The sequence below is a fragment of the Orycteropus afer genome, unplaced genomic scaffold (assembly GCF_000298275.1).
Source record: "Orycteropus afer afer isolate SDZICR_OR568_19922 unplaced genomic scaffold, OryAfe1.0 scaffold00816, whole genome shotgun sequence".
NCBI lineage: Eukaryota > Metazoa > Chordata > Mammalia > Tubulidentata > Orycteropodidae > Orycteropus > Orycteropus afer.
In genome coordinates, this window is record NW_006922403.1 from 135,188 (window position 1) to 140,588 (window position 5,401).

Sequence of the window (5,401 nt, forward strand, 5' to 3'; positions counted from 1 at the left end):
TATAATTTTTTTTTTTTCAAAAGGGTGTATCAAATTTCCCGAGTTCAAGCACTTTCCCCAGGAAAGACTTTTGCCCTCACCAATGTACATTATTTATTACCTGTTGTGTAGTGAATTACATAATGTGGCTTTTCTAGCCATAAGTCTTTGTGAACTCTATGGTTCTGCCATGAGCAATCAAGTAGCTCCTGATTGTTAGTTATCCAAGTGGGGTATTTCTGTTGGGAGCAGTACAAAGTAATTTTCTGGGAAGTTTGCTCTCTCTCAGGTGTATGGAATTCTGATGTTGGGATTGGTTAGTTTGGCCACTCTGCCAGGCTCAAAAAGGAACCCTCCTAGATGCAGAAGAAGTCTCTCTAACTGCTGGCTGAGAAAGACCTACTGCTGAGAGAAATGCACTCTTGAGAGACATACGCTGCTGATAAACACTGAGAGACACACATTGCTGAGAGAGAGACACAGAGAGACAGGCACCTCTGGGAGAGAGACTGAAAGAGTCTGTTGGCTGAGAGACGGTTGGCTGAGAGAGACTAAGCATTGTTTCTGAATTTGAATTGTAGCCTGGTGCTTCCCTAATAAACCCCATAACCTGTGAGTTTTGTGTGGCCACTGCAGCAAATTATTGAACCTAGTAGAGTGGTGGTGGGTGCTGTGGGAGGAAAGGTTGGTGTCAGGGCTGGTGAAAGGGTGGGAGGGAGGCAGTATGTCTGGCTTCACAGGAATAGGCCTTGAGCTATTGATGGTGATTCTGTCTTCCTCTTGGGGGGTTAGAGGAGGTCAGAAGATGCAGCCTCCCTCCCCTTTGGCATTACCTCAATATGGAATCCTAAATTCAAATTATTTCTTTTCTGAAATGTGGAAAATTACTTCTAGTATTCAATGCTGCATCAACTGCTCATATGCAAGTTGAAGCTGAAGATGAACTAAATTAAAAGAGAACCAAAATATAATTTTGATTATCCTACCTGAATTTAGAGACCATCTGAAGAGCAAATGTGATGCGCTGAACACCAATGACTGAAGGCTAGATGAGTTGTGTGATGACATTGAGAATATCATAAAAGGAAAAGTCATTAAACAGACAGGAAAGGAAGAAAAGACAAAACTGGATGTTAGAAGAGACTCTGAATCTTGCTCTTGTTGCAGAGTTGCTAAAGCAATTAGAAGGAATCATGAAATAAAGAGCTGAAGAGAAGACTGCAAAAGGAAGCTCAAGAAGACAAAATAAAGTATTATAATGAAACAAGTAAAGACTTGGAGATAGAAACCAAAAGGGAAGAACACACTATATGTTTTTCAAGCTAAAAGAACTTAAGAAAAAATTCTGCCTTTGAGTTGCGATATTGAAGGATTTTGTGAGCAAAATGTTGAATACTGCAGGTAGCATCAAAAGAAGACAGAAGGAATACACAGAGCCATTGAACCAAAAAACCAAAACCAAGACAAACAAACAAAAAAAATTGTTTGACATTCAGTTATTTCAGGAGGTAGCATATGATCAAGACCCACTGATATTAAAAGAAAAAGTCTAAGTTGCACTGAAGGAAATGGTGAAAAACAAGGCTCCAGGAATTGACAGACTATCCATTGAGATATTTCAACAAACAGATGCTGTGCTGGTGATACTTACTCATTTATGCCAAGAAATTTGGAAGATAGTTACCTGGCCAACTGACTGGAAGAGATCTATATTTGTACCCATTCCAAAGAAAGGTGACCCCACAGAATGTGGACATTATCAAACCGTAAAATTTTGCTGAGGATAGTTCAAACACAATTGTAACAGTATATTGACAGGGAAATTCCAGCTGGATTCAGAAGAGAATGTGGAACAAGGGATATCATTGCTGATGTCAGGTGGATCCTGGCTGGAAGCAAAGAATACCAGAAAGATGTTTACCTGTGCTTTATTGACTATGCAAAGGCATTTGACTGTGTAGATCAAAAGAAATCATGTATAACCCTACAAAGAATGGGAATTCTAGAACACTAATTGTGTCCATGAGGAATTTGTACATAGACCAAGGATTGTCTTTGAAGAGAACAAGAGGATACTTCATGGTTTAAAATCAGGAAGAGTGTGTGTCAAGGTTGTATCTTTTAACCATACTTATTCAATCTGTATGCTGAGCAAATAATCCAAGAGGGTGGACCATATGAAGGAGAATGCTGCATCAAGATTCAAAGAAGAGTCATTAACACTATGAGATATGCAGATTACAAAACTTTGCTTGCTGGAAAAAAAAAAAAAAACTTTGCTTGCTGAAAGTGAAGATGACTTGAAGCATCAAAGACTATAGTCTTCAGTATGGATTACAATTTAACATAAAGAAAACTAAAATCCTCACAAATGGACCATGATAAATGGAGAAAAGATTGAAGTTGTCTGTGATTTCATTTGATTTAGATCTACAATCAATTCCCATGGAAGCATCAGTCAAGAAATAGACATCGTATTGCACTGGGTAAATTTGCTGCAAAAGATCTCTTTAAAGTCTTAAGGAGCAAAGACATCACTTTGAAGACTAAGGTGAACCTAACCCTAGCCATGGTATTTTCAATCACCTCATGTGCATGTGAAAGGTGGACAATAAATAAGGAAAACTGAAGAAGAATTGATGCCTTTGAATGATTGTGTTGGTGAAGAATACCGAAAATACCATGGACAACCAGAAAAACAAAGAAATCTGTCCTGAAGGAAGTGCAGCCAAAATGTTCCTTAGAAGCGAGAGTGGCCAGACTTCATCTCATCTACTTCCAGTCATGTCAGAAGGGACCAGTCCCTGGAGAAATATATCATGCTTGGTAAAGTAGAAGGTCAGCGAGAAAGGGGAAGACCCTCAAACAGATTAACACAGTGACTTTGACAATGGGCTCAAGTATAGCAAGGAATGTGAGGATGGCACAGGACCAGGCAGTGTTATGTTCTGTTGTACATAGGGTCATTGTGAGATAAAGCCAACTTGACAGCACCTAACAACAACAACAACAACTTTTTGGAGGGCTGGAATAGGTAGGGAAGGCCAAGAAGCGGGAGTGGAGCAGTTTGGAACAGCTAAGAGAGACAAACTCATCTGTCAGTTTGTCATCCTGCAGAGGCTTGTATATTGCTGTGAAGCTTGAGGCTATGCCACTGGTGTTTCAAGTGCCAACATGGTTACCAATGGTGGACAGATTTCAGCAGAGCTTCCAGACTAAGACAAACCAGTTGCAGAAACGTGGACTGTGATTGTTGTATTTCTTTATTGTATGTTTGCATCAAATATTTTTGTTTTCTTCAGTTATGAACTATAAAATGTAAACAGAGTTAACGTGTTTTCAGTTGTACACATGTAAATGTATCATGTTAGATGCAAATATGACTTTATAATTGTCGTTATTTAGAGATCTTATGTAGTTAAGGAGATGTATACAACTGCTAAGTTGACAAGGGATGGACTGTGATAGTTGGGGTTTGTGTCGACTTGGCTGGACCACCAGTCTGTGTGATTAAAACTGTTGTGATGTGGTTATTCCCATGAAGAGATTGAATATATATGCGATGAGCAGCCAATCTGTTGAAGAGGAGTTTTCCTAGGGGAGTGGCCTGCCTCCAACCTATATATATAGATATCCTGGGAAAAAGAGTGAATCTTCTGTGGATTTGGATCCTGTTGTGCTGCCTACAACTGTCCATAAGCGAACAATCCACCACTCTGCCTGGTGATCTTGTATTTGTCATCTGCCAAAGTCAACAGCCAGTATACTGCCTGCCAACCTTGAGCTTGTCAGCCCCTGCAGCTGTGTGTTGGGAAAAGGCTCCAATTTGACATTTGATCCAGGAACTTGGGACTTGTCAGCTTCTATAACTGTGTGAGTCATTTTCCTAAGATAAATTTTTCTCTAAGTATATATAAACTTTACAGATTTTTCTTCTCTAGAGAACCCAGACTAATATATCCAGCTTCTCAGATGATTTGTTCAGCATACAAATTGAACAAATATGGTGAAAGGATACAACTCTGACATAAACTTTTATTGATTTTCAACCATGTAGTATTTCCTTGTTCTGTTTGAATGACTGCCTCTTGGTCTATGTACAGGTTCCTCATGAGCACAATTAAGTGTTCTGGAATTCCCATTTTTTGCAATGTTATTTGTAATATGTATGATCCACACAGTTGAGTGCCCTTACAAAGTCAATAAAACACACACAGACATCTTTCTGGTATTTTTTGCTTTCAGCCAAGATGTATCAGATATCAGCAGTAATATTCCTTGTTCCATGTCCTCTTATGAATCCAGCTTGAATTTCTGGAAGTTCCCCATCAGTATACTGAAACAACTAGTTTTTCAATTATCTTCAGTGATATTTTACTTGTGTATGATATTAATAACATTGTGTGATAATTTCCACACTGTTGTATCACCTTTCTTTGGATTGGCACACATATCTATCTCTTCTAATCAGTTGGCCAGGTAGCAGTCTTCCAAATTTCTTGGTATAAATGAATACATCTCCAGTACTTCATCCATTTATTGAAACATCTCAAGGGTTTTATGTCAATTTCTGGAGCCTTGATTTTTGTCATTTCCTTCAGTGCAGTTTGGATTTCTCCTTCAATATCTTTGGTTCTTGATCATATGCTACCTCCTGAAATGGTTGAACATAAACCAATTCTTTTTTGTACAGTGACTCTGTGATTCAATATTTTTTCCATAGCAACCTTCAATATTTCAAGTCTTAAAATTTTTTTCTTCAGCTTTTTCAGCTTGAGAAATGCTGAGTGTGTTCCTCCCTTTTGTTTTTCTAACTCCAGATCATTGCACATTTCATTATAATACTTTATTTTGTCTTCTCGAGCTGCCCTTCGTTTGGCTCTTTTATTTTGTCGTATCTTCCATTTGCTTTAGCTACTCTCCATTCAAGAGCAAGTTCCAGAGTCTCTTCTGACGTCTCTTTTGGTCTTCCTTTCCTGTCTGTTTAATGACCTTTCCTTTTTATGATGTTCTTGATCTTATCACACTACTTGTCTGGTCTTCAGTCATTCGTGTTCAATGCATCAAATCTACTTATTCTTCCGAAGGTTTCTAAATTCAGGTGTGATATAATCAAGTTTTTTTTTTTTTTAAACTCTTGTGGACTTGTTTACATTTTCTTCACCTTCATCCTGAACTTTCAAATGAGCAATTCTGACTGATAATATTGAGCTTCTCCATCTCCTTGTTACACAGATGTAGTTGATTTGATTCCTGTGTATTTCATCTGGCAAAGTCCACATGTACAAGTGCTTGTTTTTGTTGTTGAAAATTGTATTTGCAATGAATAAGTCATTGGTCTTGCAAAATTCTATCATATGGTCTCAGATTTTGTTTCTTTCAAGGTGATAATTTCTAACTACCCATGCTTCTGTTTTGTTTC